Genomic DNA, 15,437 nt, shown 5'->3' on the forward strand with positions numbered 1-15,437 from the left:
TCCCGCTCGCTCTTGCCTCGCAGGTCCTTCCACACGCAGTGGACATCTCTCCCTTCTCCGCCACCAGCTGCTGCAAGGGCAGTAGTGTGCCGTCAGGTCTGAGAAGGACGCCTGTCCCCGGCGAGAAGTGCCCACAGCACCACCCGAACCCCGGCCGCCCTCCAACCCCCCCTTCCCCCCCGAAAAAAACCTCACAGATCGGCTTTTCTCACCAGAGCCGGTGCTCCAGCACTTCCTGCAGGGACGACTGCGCCGGGCACTCGTCTGCTCCAGGCACCTTGCCGCGCCTGGCGGGTCCAGGACTCTCCTGAGCCCCTCAGACAATGGCGCTCGCCCCCCCACAGGCGACTCGGGTCCACCCCCGCCCGCCCCGAGCCGAGCCGAGCCGATGAGGTCCCCGCCGAGGCGGCGCCGATCGCCGAGCAGCCTTTTCCGGGGGCGCCGCTCCCGCTCCTCTCAGGCGGCCGCGCGGCGCCTCACTGCTGCGCGCGCCGTTCCCGCCCTTCGCCTCAGGCGGCCGCGCGGCGCCTCACTGCTGCGCGCGCCGTTCCCGCCCTTCGCCTCAGGCGAAAGCTCCGCCCCTCACGTCGGCGCGCGCCGTTCCCGCCCTGGTCCCGCCCCCTCGCCCTCCCCGGCGCGGCGGCCGCCAGCCCGCACCCTTCACTTCCTCACTCCGCGGGGCTCGGACCCGCAGGCACCGAGGGCGAACGGGAGAAACCGGTCCCTCCCGTAAAGCAAAACGGTGAAGGGACTCGGCTCCTCACCCTAAGAAAAGCTGCCAAGCTCGGGGTCGGTCCCCATCCATCAACTCGAGTGTCCTCATTTTCCTCTCCGCGTGGGGGGTGTGCCGAAAGCGGAGGGACGCAGGCTGCCGGAGGCAGGCAGGGAGGGAGGGAGGCAGGCAGGCAGGGAGGGAGAGAGGCAGGCAGGCAGGGAGGGAGGGAGGCAGGCAGGGAGGGAGGGAGGGAGGCAGGCAGGGAGGGAGGCAGGCAGGGAGGGAGGCAGGCAGGGAGGCAGGCAGGGAGGCAGGCAGGGAGGCAGGCAGGCAGGGAGGCAGGCAGGGAGGGAGGGAGGGAGGCAGGGAGGGAGGCAGGGAGGGAGGCAGGGAGGCAGGGAGGGAGGCAGGCAGGGAGGGAGGCAGGGAGGGAGGCAGGGAGGGAGGCAGGGAGGGAGGCAGGCAGGGAGGGAGGCAGGCAGGCAGGGAGGGAGGCAGGCAGGGAGGGAGGCAGGCAGGGAGGGGGGCAGGCAGGGAGGGGGGCAGGCAGGGAGGGAGGGAGGGAGGCAGGGAGGGAGGGAGGGAGGCAGGGAGGGAGGGAGGGAGGCAGGGAGGCAGGGAGGGAGGGAGGCAGGGAGGGAGGCAGGGAGGGAGGCAGGGAGGGAGGCAGGGAGGGAGGCAGGGAGGCAGGCAGGGAGGGAGGCAGGGAGGGAGGCAGGGAGGCAGGCAGGCAGGGAGGCAGGCAGGCAGGGAGGCAGGCAGGCAGGGAGGCAGGCAGGGAGGCAGGCAGGCAGGGAGGCAGGCAGGCAGGGAGGCAGGCAGGGAGGCAGGCAGGCAGGGAGGCAGGCAGGGAGGCAGGCAGGGAGGGAGGCAGGCAGGGAGGCAGGCAGGGAGGGAGGCAGGCAGGGAGGCAGGCAGGCAGGGAGGCAGGCAGGGAGGGAGGCAGGGAGGGAGGCAGGGAGGGAGGCAGGCAGGCAGGCAGGGAGGCAGGCAGGCAGGGAGGCAGGCAGGCAGGGAGGCAGGCAGGCAGGGAGGCAGGCAGGGAGGCAGGCAGGGAGGCAGGCAGGGAGGCAGGCAGGGAGGCAGGCAGGGAGGGAGGAAGGGAGGCAGGCAGGGAGGGAGGAAGGGAGGCAGGCAGGGAGGGAGGCAGGCAGGCAGGGAGGGAGGCAGGCAGGCAGGGAGGGAGGCAGGCAGGCAGGGAGGGAGGCAGGCAGGGAGGGAGGGAGGCAGGCAGGGAGGGAGGGAGGCAGGCAGGGAGGCAGGGAGGGAGGCAGGGAGGGAGGAAGGGAGGCAGGCAGGGAGGGAGGAAGGGAGGCAGGGAGGGAGGGAGGCAGGCAGGGAGGGAGGGAGGCAGGCAGGGAGGGAGGGAGGCAGGCAGGGAGGGAGGCAGGCAGGGAGGGAGGCAGGCAGGGAGGGAGGGAGGCAGGCAGGGAGGGAGGGAGGCAGGCAGGGAGGGAGGCAGGCAGGGAGGCAGGCAGGCAGGGAGGCAGGCAGGCAGGGAGGCAGGCAGGCAGGGAGGCAGGCAGGCAGGCAGGCAGGGAGGGAGGCAGGCAGGCAGGGAGGGAGGCAGGCAGGCAGGGAGGGAGGCAGGCAGGGAGGGAGGGAGGCAGGCAGGCAGGCAGGGAGGCAGGCAGGCAGGGAGGGAGGGAGGCAGGCAGGGAGGGAGGCAGGCAGGGAGGGAGGCAGGCAGGGAGGGAGGCAGGCAGGCAGGGAGGGAGGCAGGCAGGGAGGGAGGCAGGCAGGGAGGGAGGCAGGGAGGGAGGGAGGGAGGCAGGCAGGCAGGGAGGGAGGCAGGCAGGGAGGCAGGCAGGGAGGCAGGCAGGCAGGGAGGGAGGCAGGCAGGGAGGGAGGCAGGCAGGCAGGGAGGGAGGGAGGGAGGCAGGCAGGCAGGGAGGCAGGCAGGCAGGCAGGCACGCAGGCAGGGAGGGAGGCAGGGAGGGAGGGAGGGAGGCAGGCAGGGAGGGAGGGAGGCAGGGAGGGAGGCAGGGAGGGAGGCAGGGAGGGAGGCAGGCAGGGAGGGAGGCAGGGAGGGAGGCAGGGAGGGAGGCAGGGAGGGAGGCAGGGAGGGAGGCAGGGAGGGAGGGAGGCAGGCAGGCAGGGAGGGAGGCAGGCAGGCAGGGAGGGAGGCAGGCAGGCAGGCAGGCAGGGAGGGAGGGAGGCAGGCAGGGAGGGAGGCAGGCAGGGAGGGAGGCAGGCAGGGAGGGAGGCAGGCAGGGAGGGAGGCAGGCAGGCAGGGAGGCAGGCAGGCAGGGAGGCAGGGAGGGAGGGAGGCAGGGAGGCAGGCAGGCAGGGAGGCAGGCAGGCAGGGAGGCAGGGAGGCAGGCAGGCAGGGAGGGAGGGAGGCAGGCAGGCAGGGAGGGAGGCAGGCAGGCAGGGAGGGAGGCAGGCAGGGAGGGAGGCAGGCAGGGAGGGAGGCAGGCAGGGAGGCAGGCAGGCAGGGAGGCAGGCAGGCAGGGAGGCAGGCAGGGAGGGAGGCAGGGAGGCAGGCAGGGAGGGAGGCAGGGAGGGAGGCAGGGAGGGAGGCAGGGAGGGAGGGAGGGAGGGAGGCAGGGAGGGAGGGAGGCAGGCAGGGAGGCAGGCAGGCAGGGAGGGAGGGAGGCAGGGAGGGAGGGAGGCAGGCAGGCAGGGAGGGAGGCAGGCAGGGAGGGAGGCAGGCAGGGAGGGAGGCAGGCAGGGAGGGAGGCAGGGAGGGAGGGAGGCAGGCAGGGAGGGAGGCAGGCAGGGAGGCAGGCAGGCAGGGAGGCAGGCAGGCAGGGAGGCAGGCAGGCAGGGAGGCAGGCAGGGAGGGAGGCAGGGAGGGAGGCAGGGAGGGAGGCAGGGAGGGAGGCAGGGAGGGAGGGAGGGAGGCAGGGAGGGAGGCAGGGAGGGAGGCAGGCAGGCAGGGAGGGAGGGAGGGAGGGAAGCAGGGAGGGAGGCAGGCAGGGAGGGAGGCAGGCAGGGAGGGAGGCAGGCAGGGGAGGCAGGCAGGCAGGCAGGCAGGCAGGCAGGCAGGGAGGGAGGGAGGCAGGCAGGGAGGGAGGGAGGCAGGCAGGCAGGGAGGGAGGCAGGCAGGCAGGGAGGCAGGCAGGCAGGCAGGGAGGCAGGCAGGCAGGGAGGCAGGCAGGCAGGGAGGCAGGCAGGCAGGGAGGCAGGCAGGCAGGGAGGGAGGGAGGGAAGCTGGGAGGGAGGGAGGCAGGCAGGGAGAGAGGCAGGCAGGGAGAGAGGGAGGCAGGGAGGGAGGGAGGCAGGGAGGCAGGCAGGGAGGCAGGCAGGGAGGCAGGCAGGGAGGGAGGCAGGGAGGGAGGGAGGCAGGCAGGCAGGGAGGGAGGCAGGCAGGGAGGGAGGCAGGCAGGGAGGGAGGGAGGCAGGGAGGGAGGGAGAGTTGGGGTAAGTGAAGGGCAGGAAAAAGTAGAGGCCAAAATGTGGTGGAATGAACAAAATGACTGGCAGGCTGCAGGAAAGTGGAGGCCTAGACGCCACAGGGCAAACTTCTGCCAGGAAAGCGGAGATGCCGGAAGGAGGTGCACGCTCTGATGGGCATTAGTGTTTGAAAAGGGCTGGATAGCCAAAAAGGGATGAGAGGCCCTGGTGGAATTAGAGACGGTGAAATCACTTAGAAAAGGAAGGGGGGGGGGATCTACAGGCATATGTTGGAAGCAAAACAGGATCACGGAGCAAGACAGAGGAAGAGAGGTAATGATGGGTCGAGACTAGAAAGACAGAGAGAAATCACCTGTGGGGGGAAAGGAAGGTGGGAAGGAGGGAGAGCAAGGGACGGTCAAGAAGACAGAGGGATTGAAGGCATGAGAGAGCAAGAGATTGAGAAAGGGAGAGGGATCGGGACGGGCTACAAGCTGAAAGGGAAAGGCCCACGGAGCAGAAGGGAAGGGCACGGGAGCTGGGCACGAGTTTGTACTAGGAAAGTGAGATGGGGAGTCTAAATAATCTTAAGATTGATGGTGCAAGACTTGTGCAAAACCAAAAGGAGGCGTATGGGGCTGTTTGCAAAGACATACCAGGTGCTGATCACATCGCTAGGCTGCAATCTCCTAGCCTGAAGAGGAGTTTCTTCTGGTCCTTGAAGTTGTATGTTCCAGCAACAAATCACCCGAGATTCCAGCACAAACTGGCCTGGCGGTCTGGGCAGGGCCCAGGGAACAACTGAGGCTGCGCAGAGGAACAGGGTGAAAAGTTCATCCGCGAGGAAGAAGAGGTGCTTCATCTATAGAACCCTTGCCCAGAAATTTGCAACCCCTGCCCGGAACTTGAAGAGCTCATGGCGCAGGCACAAGGGGAGGAGACCTGATTGCCATGAGGAGCGAGGGGAGGCGGGGGTAGGCTATGTGTATGTACAGGCGTTCTGTGAACGTGCACTATTCTGCGACAGATCAGCCGGGCGGGAGCTGCAAACCACGCGCATGCTTGTGGTGGAGCGATCCCCCATGTGCCCGGTGCTGGATGAACATACCCGCCTTGTGACTCCACAGTTACAGAGCGATTCCTCCGCAAAACAGAGAGACTGAGCCTTCAGCAGGTTCAAAACCATCATTCCATGTGATTGTGCAAAGAGCACATCAAGGCACGAATAAAGGGAGTGTGGAAAAGCTGCAAGAGACGGGAACAAAGCGGAGGCCAGAAAAAAAAGCGGAGGCCAGAAAAAAAAGCCGAAGTTAAGAGTAATTGGAGGCCAAATCAGGGCAGAAGCACCAAAATGTTTGAAAGACTGCAGGGAAGCAGACCTTAGAAGTATCTTATTTTGTGAGGTGTGGGGGGAAGATGTATTTAGCAGGCCGTGGTGGAGTGGTATTTCGCAGGAGCGCAGCATTATCTTGCTTCATCTCAAAGGTAATTTGTATATTGGGGGGGGAGTGTTATACCAGGGGGGAGGCATTTTGTGCAGACAGGGGTAAACCGTATTTCTGGGGGGCAGAGAGTTTTATAATGGGGGGGAGGGTGGAGTACGGGAGGGGGAATATTATTGGGGGTAGCATTACATCAGTCTGTGTGTGTGGGAGTACTGGGTATTATTTTGCAGGGCGATAGCAACATTTCACATGATGGGAGAAGAGTCATTTTGCTTGGGGGGGCGAGCCTTACTTCAGCAGGGGGCAGAGAGAGCATTATGGGGGGGGAAAGGAGTACATTATTTCACTGGGAGAGGTAGTAGTATTCCACGGGGGGGGGGGGTGTAATATTTCTGGGGGTATTATTGGGCGAGTATTATTTGGAAGGGTGTATTATTCTACCGGGTGGGCGGGGGAAGGAAGGGCGGCGTGAGGGGTGGGGATTTTTCACAGCAGTATCATTTCAGTGGCGGAGCTGTATTTCACAGGCGGAAGTATTGTTATTTTGCAGGGGTGGGGGAGTATTATTGGGGGACAATCATTTCGGGGGGGGGGGGAATTCTTATTTCTAGGGGGGGATTATTATTTCGCTGGGGGTGCAGGGGCAGCAGGAGTATTATTTTGCAGGGGTATATTTTGAGGTCAGAGCATTTCCACGTGATTATTTGCTGGGGGACTTTTTAGAGGGGACTATTTTACAGGAAGTGTTTCAGGGTAGGGTATTTGAGGGGATCATTTCTGTGGGGAGCCTGGGGGGGGGCAGTATTGGTGGGGTCGGCATTTACAGGGCGAGTATTTTAGGGCAGGAGTGGTGTGGTGAAAGAGCGCCAAGGCAGCGATGGGGAGCAGGGCGGGGGGATCAGCAAGGAGAGGAGGCAGCACGGAGGCATCTAGAAGAGAGGTGAGCGACAGGGAGCTGGACAGCAGGAGACGACTGCGGAAGAGAGAGACAGGCAGTAGGATGCTGGCCTGGAACCAACAAGAGGAACAGAGAGGACAGAGGTGGAACATGAGAGAAGGCAGGAAGAGAGAACAAGAGAGAGAGATGAAGCCATCAACAGTCGAGACAAGGAGCAGCACAAAGGGTCTGAGAGAGGGCGAGGTGAACAGGGTGGAGGACGGGGACAGGGAGATACAGGAGCAGGGGAGGCATGAGCGAGGTCACAGCATAGAGGCAGGAAGACAAGGAGGGAGGGAAATGGGCAGGCAGGGATATGGAGCGGCAGACAGGCACGGCGAGGATAAGAATGCCAGGGAACAGGCCAGAGAAAGCTGTGGGCAGAAAGAGACCCCAAAGCTGACCTGGACCAAGAATTGCAAAGGAAAAAAATAGCACTAGGCTACAGGAGAGAAACAGAGGATGACAAAAAGGAAGGAGAGGGAGCAGGACCAAGGCATATAGAAAAAAGAAAAAGGGAAAGCCTGAAGAAGACACAAGAGGGAGTGGGAGCAGGGAAGAAGGAGAGCAGAGGTAAAGGGAAAAAAAAAAAAAAAAAAAAAAAAATCACAGCACCATGGGATAGAGATGGGGCCAGGGGAGATCCCAAAACATACAAGACGGACAACAAGGCCCTGAGGGTCCGCGACTCACCGCAGCTGTCGCTCTCAGCGCTGCCAAGAAAAATTTGCCAATTCAGACCCTTCTTTCTCCTTCTCTCCTCCCTTCCTCTTCTGGAGCTGCAGTCGCTCAGCTGCCCTCCACCTCAAAGAACACGCGGGTGTCTCTCGGCTCTTACAAAACGCAGCTTCCTGCACACGAAGCCTCGCTCCCTCCCTGCATGGCCGTACCGCGCTCTGGGTGACGCGCACGGACCCTGATCGCACGCTGGCGGTCCGGCCCGCTGCGGACTGTACAGAGGGCTCCTGCCTCGCCCAGAGAGGCAGGCTCTCTCTTCCTGCAGTGGAAGGCAGCTGCTGCCCACATGCCCTTGATTTTCTTCTTTCCCTTTCTCAGGCCTCTCCAGCTTCAGCTGTGACAGCTCCTGTCCACAGCCAGAAAACGTCCCAGGGGCCTGTCCCTTCTCACCTCTCTGCTGCGAGGAGCACAAGGGCAGGCAGAGAACCCCACACAGTTCTGAAGTGGGTCCAGTCGACAGCATCCCCAGGGAAGGAACAGGCAAGCGCGGCCCCGGTGAGGCCTCTGGGAGAAGGTGAAGCGACTGCCGTTATTACCGTAGATCGCCCCTGGCCGGAGCCCCCCTTCCACAGGGGCTCCTGCGGAGGCGCCAAGGGCCGGCTTGCCGCCATCCCCGCGGGGCTCGGGGGTGACCCGGGGCTACGGGACGGGATTCAGGGTAGAGGTGCGAGACCTGGGGCCAGGACACGGTGCGGGCGAGGCCAGTGCCAGCTCAAGGGGAGCTCTGGCAAGCTGGGGAGGCACCCGGCACCAACCCCCGGGGGACACCCATCTTCTTCCCCTCTGCCTTTGTCCCAGCCCTCGGGTAACTCCCTGGGGCTCCCCCGGCCCGGATCACCTCCAGGAGAGCGGAGGCCTGACACAGCAGGCGGTGTGAAGCTTCCTGCCCCACCGCTGCCGTGTGGCCAGCGGGCAGGAGGGGCCCCCACACCTGCCAAAGGGGCGGGCCGGCCTCACCGGCGGCCTCGGCCCTCGCCCACCCCCAGGAATCACGCCCAGCAAGCCTCACGCTGCGGCAGCAGGAAGGCGGCTCTGGTGGTGCCGCACACCTGTGCGGGGCCGGCGCTGCAGTCCTGCCCTTCGCGCACCGAGCGCCCGCCGGCAGCGTGACGTGGGGCGGCGGCGGCATTTCCTTACCAGGAGGGGGCACCGAGCGTGGCCGCACCCCCCCACGGGCATCGGAGCATCGCACTGACGTTGCTGGCAGGCGGCAGCGTGGGGCACGGGGGCACCTCTGTGTCGCCCACCGACAGCACCGTGTGGCGTTTGCCAGGCAGCGGCGGTTAGCGCGGGCGAGCGCCACCCCCCGCGCGAGCGGCGGCCGAGCGGCACGTCACTGCGCACACGCTCTCGAGGAACGGGCACGACGCTTGGTGGGGAGCAGCTGGAAGCCCCCGGGAATCCACGTGAAAGCGGCAACAAAACTATCCCTCGTGCTGCGCCACAGGGGCCGCGGCGGTAGCGAGGACTGCGCCGCGCTACGGGCGCCCACGAGCGGTGCGGCTGCCTGGCAGCCGAGTCTGCAGAACCTACAGCTCCTGGCACGCGCTGGCCAACGCGGCACGGCCGCCTGCACGCCAAGCGCTGTAAGACCCCGCATCCCAGCGTGACCCAGGGAACCAACGCGGCTGGCCAGAAACCCCACACGCCAGGACCACAGCTCCCGCTGGGTTGCGAGAGGCAGTTTTCTCTGCTTTCTGACCCTGCAGCAACACCGTTGCTCACCCCTCCGAACCCCCACCAGTGCACCCAGAAGCCTCACCACCGGCTCGGGGCAGCCCCTGCCACCACCTCCAACACTGCCACCCTGCAGGCACCGCCATCCTCCCCAGGAGCTGCCAGCTGATGGCACGGCTCCACTCACCTTCTCCCTCGGTGCAGCCAGGGCCCAGCAATGCTCAGCGACTGCTCTGCTCCTCCCTTGGTTGACACCGACCCCTCCGACGGCTGCCTTGCTCTTAACAGCAGCACCCGCCCCTCCACCCGGAGCAGCAAGCCCTTTACAGGGAGGGGCCGCTGCCATCAGCCTCACTGCCCACACCTGGGGCCCCTCCAGCCCCAGCCCACAGCTGGAGGCCATCACCCACCCCCACAGAGCATCATCACCCCTCCCAGCCCCTCACCTGGGGCAAAGGAAGCACAAAAGGCAGCCGGCAGCCAGCAAGTGTTTATTCAGTCACACACAGAACAAGTCCCAGAAGGGAGTGAGTCTGCTCTGGGGCTCAGGGCCCCTAATGCTGCCCCTGCCCCTGCCCCACCTTGGCGCTTGTTCCCGGAGCCACGCTCCTCAGTCCAGCCGGGAACAGTCAGTCGGTTCCTGAAGCAACAAGCTGCAGGGCAGAGCTGGAAACTGCCAAACATGAGGAGAAAGATGCAGGACACAAGAAGACAGAAGAAAGGTGGCAGCTAGCTGACTAGTACAGGGGTAGAGAGAACACAAGAGATGAGCGATGGGGCGGTGAGAGGATGGGGACAGGGAACCCAGTGTGGATATGCAGAAAAAAAAGCAGCAGGGAGAGAAGAAAACAGGCAGCAGAAAGAAGAAGGAGGAGCAGGACAGAAACCAACAAAGAAGGACGAGGAGCAGCATAGAGATGCAGAAAAAAAAAAAGCTGGGATGGGTGGCACAACAGACATGGAGGGGAAAAAAAAAAAAGGGGGGGAGCAGGGAGCTAGACCAAGCAAGATGTAAGAAAGACCAAAAAGCTCCAGAGAACAGGGCACAGAGGGAGGAAAAAGCAACAGCGATGGGGAGTCAGGACAGCAAACCATGGGAAGGAACACAAAACAAATCACATCGCTACATGTGACAGGGCAGAGAAGGAAGAATTAGGAAACAGGGACAGAGACACAGAAAAAAAGAGACCTGGAGCCAAAAACTAATCCTGATGCATACAGAAAGAAGGGGGGTGGGGGTGGGGGGGTGTATTCTAAAACAGGGGAAACAGAGACAGAGAGATGGAGAAAAGACAAAAGCAACAGACTACAAGGCATCGAGAGAGGAATTACTGAATAGTAACAGAGCGCCAGCCAGAAACAGGCCACAAAGCAGCAAAGATCACAGGGGGTACGGGGCACAGAGGAAGGAATTCGCAAACCCGGCACAAGGAGCCAGACAGAGAGAGAGCGAGGCAAAAATTAAATGGTGAAAAGAGACAGACCGCAGGGCAGAGGGAGGAATTGATAAACAGGGACAGGGCACCCGACAGAGCATGATGGAGAACAGGGAAAAAAAAAATAGCAGCAAGCTACAGGGAAGAGGGAGGAATTAAAGAACAGTGACTGGAAGACAGACAGCGACACATGGAGAGAGAGAAGACAAAAGAGCGATGGGCAACAAGATGGATAGGGAGGAAACGAAAAACAGCAGAAGGGAGTCAGCCAGAGAGAAAGACACCGAGGAAAAAGGCCAGACAGGCTATGAGGGACGGAGGTAGGAATGAAAAACGGGGGACAGGGAGCAGGAAAGAGAGAGATGGAGATCGCAGGGAATAGCAGCGGGTGCAGGAAGAAGAAAGGGGCATCAATAGGAACAGGGAGCTGGACAGAGAGGGATGGAGAAAGGCAACAAGAGCGGCAGGGTACAGGGCAGAGAAAGGGAAGACCTACAAGATGGGGACAGGGAGATGCTCCAAGCAAGACGGAAGATACAGGTGAGCAAAAAAAGTTGAGCAGCACCAGAAAGAGAGGAGTCTAGGAGAAAGACAGGGAGGGACCAGGCCACACAAGAGGGATGAGAGGGGCCCAAGAGCTCGGGACTTACTGCAGTTCTCCGCGCTGCCAGGAGAATTTGACAGGTCAGACTCCTCCTTCTGTTTGCCTTCTCCCTTCCTCTTCTACAGCTCCAGGTGCCTGGCTGTCCTCCACTTATGAGAAGATGTAGGTGTCTCACAGCTCTTACGAGATGAGGCCTGCTAGACACAGAACCTCATTCAATCACACACTACGTGCAGGAGTAGGACAGAGGAAAGAGAGAGAAACCGAGAAGTGAGGAGCAGAACGGAAGGATCGAGAGAGAAATGGACTGAGGAGTGATGCAAAAGGTACAGAACAAGCAGTCAGAAGTGCAGACAGAAAAAGAAAAGGGAGCAGCAAGACAAGAGAGAGAAAGTGAGAGAGGAAGGGGGAGCAAGGCAGAAGAAAAGAAAGAAAAGATCTAGAGAAGAAGAAAAAAAAAATCACAGCATGGGAAAGAGAAGGGCGGGAAGGGACTGGGACATACAAGGGGGGCGACAGGGCCCCGAGGGCCCGGGACTCACCGCGGCTCTCGCTCCCGGCACTGCCGGGAGAACTGGACAGGTCAGATGCTTCTTTCTCCTTCCTTCCTCCTGCCCCTCCTCTTCTTCTGAAACTCCACTCGCCCGGCTGACCTCCCCCTAAAAGAATACGCGGGTGTCTCTCGGCTCTTACAAGACGTGGCTTCCGACACACGCAGCCTCGCTCGCTCGCTCGCTCCGCGGCCGTTCCGCGCCTGGGTCCGGCCCGCTGCGGACTGTGCAGAGGGCTCCTCGCTCACCCGGAGAGGCAGGCGCTCTCCCCCTGCAGGGCGAGGCGGCTGCTGCCCACATGCCCTTGACGTTCTCCTTCCTTCCCTTTCTCCGGCCCCTCCAGCTCCAGCCGCGGCGGCTCCCGCCCCGCTGCCCACGGCCGGGAAGGCTCGGCTCCGCCCGTCCCTTCTGGCCCCCGAGCCGTGAGGAGCGCCAGGCCGGGCAGAGACACCCCACGCCAGCCCGAGCTGGGCGCAGCCGGCGGCATCCCCGGGGCAGGAACGGACACGCGCGGCCCCAGCGCGGCCTCGGGAGGGGGCACGGAGGCGGCAGGGACCCTTATTGCCGCGGACCGGCCCGGCCGCAGCCCCAACACTCACCTCCGCCGCGCACGCGCACTCCCGGGAGACGCCGCGGCCGCGCACGCGCACCCCCGGGCCGGGGGGCACACCGCGTCTCGGGGAGCCGCGGGCAGCCCGCGGGAAACCGCCACAAAACCGCCCCTCGGGCCGCGCCGCGGGGCCGCGCCGGTACCGAGGGCTGTGCCGTGCCGCGCGCGCCCGCCAGCGCCGCGGCTGCGGGGAACCGAGAGCGCAGAAACTGCAGCTCCCGGCGTGCCCCGGGGAGCCAACATGGCCGACCGGAAGCCCCCTGCACGTGACTACGGCTCCCGCCGCGCCGCCCGCGCACCCGGAAGCCCGGCCGAGCGCAGCCCCGCGCGGCTCCGGGCAGCGCCGCCGCCGCCCGGCCCCGACGCGGAGCGGCCTCCGCCCCCGGTCCCGCCGCACCTTTCCCCGCAGCCGCCCGGCCCCGCTCCTGCCTCGGCTCGCACCGGCTCCTCCTCCAGCACCGGCCCCGGACAGGGAGGGGGCGCTGCCTGCAGCCTCCCTGCCCGCCCCTGCGGCTCCTCCGGCCCGGCCCACGCTCCCCCCCCCCCCCGGTAACTATAGCGACCAGCACCGTTAATAAACGCCGGAGATGCCCGTCACTCCTCCGAGCTCGCGCTCTATGGGCCGCCGGTCCTCCGGTCGCGGGGCCGCCGCCGCGCACGCGCACTCCGGGGGCCGCCCGGCGCAGCCGCACGCCGCAGGTCGCCTCTCCCCGCCGGGGGAACCTTCCCCGGGCAGCGGGAGCAGCCGCTGGGCGAGACCGCTCCGGTGCGCGGGCCGACGGGACCAACGCTGCCAAATCTTATAACCCCCCGGAGAGGGAGGAGCTCCGGCACGGCCGCAGCGCAGGGCAGCGCAGTCTCGCCTTGTGACCCAGAACTCAGCGGGGTGACCGAAGTGTCGGTCAGAGCAGCCTCAGGGCTCTTTGGACGGGTGGAAGGGGGAGGAAAGCCTGTGACAACGCGACACGGGAGCGCAGAGTTGTTTTAAGGACGAAACAGCGTAACTTCGGTCCCTGGGAGACCAGCACAGTAACTATTAAAAGCACACGTATTGTTAGATATTTTTCCTAAACTCACATTTATCCAATTTAGTTTTTCAAATCCTGGTGATAGCAGAAATAGTTTTTTTAGAAAACCCAGATAAATCCAGGAACATTTCTGCCCACGTTCAGCCGCTCTTCTGGAGCGTACGCTAGGAGCTGGAGAACCCGAGCAAGCTGTCTGATTATATTTACGGCAGCTCTGGCCCCGACAGCTCCCCCGTCCGTCCCCTTGCCAGGAACTAGCGCCGCGGCGGCTACAGCTCAGCCCAAAGCCAAACCGACACCGACCTCGGCTCTGGAAAGCGCCACCTCATCTCCCCCCGTTTTGCTGATTAGGGATATCAATTCAACTCAGACACCGGAGTGAAAGGAGCAGGCGTATTTTATTAGAAATAACTAAATAACAGAAGAATATGGAAAACACGCAGTCAGGAAAGACGGAATAGTGCACTCACACAGACAGGAAAATACAGGGTAACGCATCAAATCCTGACTGCCTGAGAGAGAGGGAACAGCGATTAAAAAAGATCCCTCAGCACCTGCACCCGTTGCCATCACCCAGACCCGCAGGCAGCCCCGGTTACAGCGAGGGTTTGCAGAGCCTTTCCCGGCAAGTGGGAAACCCTACGCGGTGCGTCCACCCGTAGGTGAGGCCTCCAAAGTCGCTGTGAGCGGGTCCACCCTTCTATACCCCAAAATCGGCAAGCCAGAAGAGCTGGCACCTTGGTTTGGAGCGGAAATATCTGGTTTCAGTCTCACATTAGATTCCCCCGGAGCCTGGCCAGGGCTCAGGGGAGAAGCTAAGGGAGCTCCTCTGCTTACCCAGGCAGACTAGGTGCAAGGGCTCACGTCAGGCCACAGGGCCAGACTACGGTCTCCACGACCCGGTTATTTTATCCCCACACAAAGAAAGATAAATGTACATTCAAGAGAGCCACGTCTTCCACACCTCTTTCACTAACGATGACATACTGAGTGAGCAGCTTCGGCTCAGGGCCTGTTGTTCAGGCTTCAATACTTCCACTTTTTACATCGGAATAGGTGGTTGGTTATCACTTAGTAAAATACCTGTTAGCACAATGGTTAACAGTTATAAAATACACAGGACTCGTCTACAAGTCAACTCTGGCTTGGCCCTATTGTCCAAGCCTTAGCGCTTCACCCCGAGAGTCCCCTTGCAAGCAGCCAGGACCAACACACGCCGCAAACATTCCAGCGGCTGCCAAAGGTTAAAATCCCACGCGCTGCCATGTGGCAGGCAGCGGTTAAAGCCGAGTTGGGCAGAAAAGGAGCTAAATGGGGAACACGCAGTTGGAGAAAGCATCTGATTGAGTACTTGCTCACGAGGCAAAGAAAACATCCCCAAAGGGGCAGGGACGCTTGAGGCGACCACAGCCCAGGTGACAGGGAGGTCCCCTGCCCAGGAGGGCTTTCTCTCGCCTCTTTGTCGGACCGCTGCCGCTACTCCTCCCGCTCGCTCTTGCCTCGCAGGTCCTTCTGCACGCGGTGGATGTCTCTCCCTTCTTCTCCACGACCAACTGCTGCAAGAGCGGGAGAATGCCATCAGGTCTGAGAGCGACGACGGTCCTGGGTGAGAGCTGGCCACAGCACCACCTGAACACCGGCCGCCCTCACACAGCCCTATACCCCCGCCCCCCCGAAAAAAACTCACAGATCGGCTTTTCTTACCCAATCGGTGCTCCGGTGCTGCCGGACGTGGAGTCGCGGCGGGCGCTGGAGCTGGGCTCGGAGTCGGGCACTCTGGGCAAATGGAGCTGGGCATGCAAAACGGCGGCCACCGAGGCTGCGCCCCTGCTTACAGGGAGCTCGAGCCGCTGCCGGGACTGCAAAGTGCCCGGGACTGCAGGGCACGGGCCAGGCCCCGACTTACAGGGCAGCCCCGGTCCCAAAGGCCCACGAGGCCCCTCCTCTCCGCTACAGGGGCACCCTGACCCGCACCCCGCTAACAGGGCCGCCGCCCCACACAAGGCGCCAGCCAAGCACTATCGAGAGTGCTGGGCGCTGTCTGCCCTGAAGGCAGGTGAATCGGCAGCAGCGGCCCTTTCCCAAGAGGTTCTGGGGGCTGGGGAAGCAGAACTTCCCGAGGGGGGTTCCTCATCGCTTGGGAGAAGCTGCCGCGTCACTGCGGAGCCGCTGGTATCAAGGGGCTGGCGGCTGAGGCCCACCCGTGCTGCCTGTCCCCCTAAATCTCCCCCTGCCCTGCCGTACCCCTGTCCCCTCTCCCTCTATGCTTTAAGCCCCCAGGCCGCCGGGCACCACCAGGTGAGAAAATGGGGTCTGAGGCGGCTCAGGCCGGGGCAGGGGGCAGGAGGGAGGGCCGG

The 15,437-nt window shown here is 63.3% G+C and overlaps 1 long non-coding RNA gene across 2 annotated transcripts; it reads right to left on the reverse strand.

The window, feature by feature from the left end:
* Positions 1–9,417: 9,417 nt before the first annotated feature.
* Positions 9,418–12,152, reverse strand: LOC141959514 (uncharacterized). Of its 2 annotated transcripts, none has more exons than XR_012633457.1 (4): positions 12,042–12,152; positions 11,434–11,550; positions 10,938–11,085; positions 9,418–9,524 (listed from the first exon to the last, which is right to left on the reverse strand). It is a non-coding gene; the product is annotated as an uncharacterized LOC141959514 (long non-coding RNA). The 2 variants fall into 2 exon arrangements; XR_012633458.1 differs by having other exon boundaries at positions 9,424–9,588.
* Between the last annotated feature and the right edge of the window lie 3,285 nt (positions 12,153–15,437).

The sequence above is a fragment of the Athene noctua genome, chromosome 4, assembly GCF_965140245.1.
Source record: "Athene noctua chromosome 4, bAthNoc1.hap1.1, whole genome shotgun sequence".
Lineage (NCBI taxonomy): Eukaryota > Metazoa > Chordata > Aves > Strigiformes > Strigidae > Athene > Athene noctua.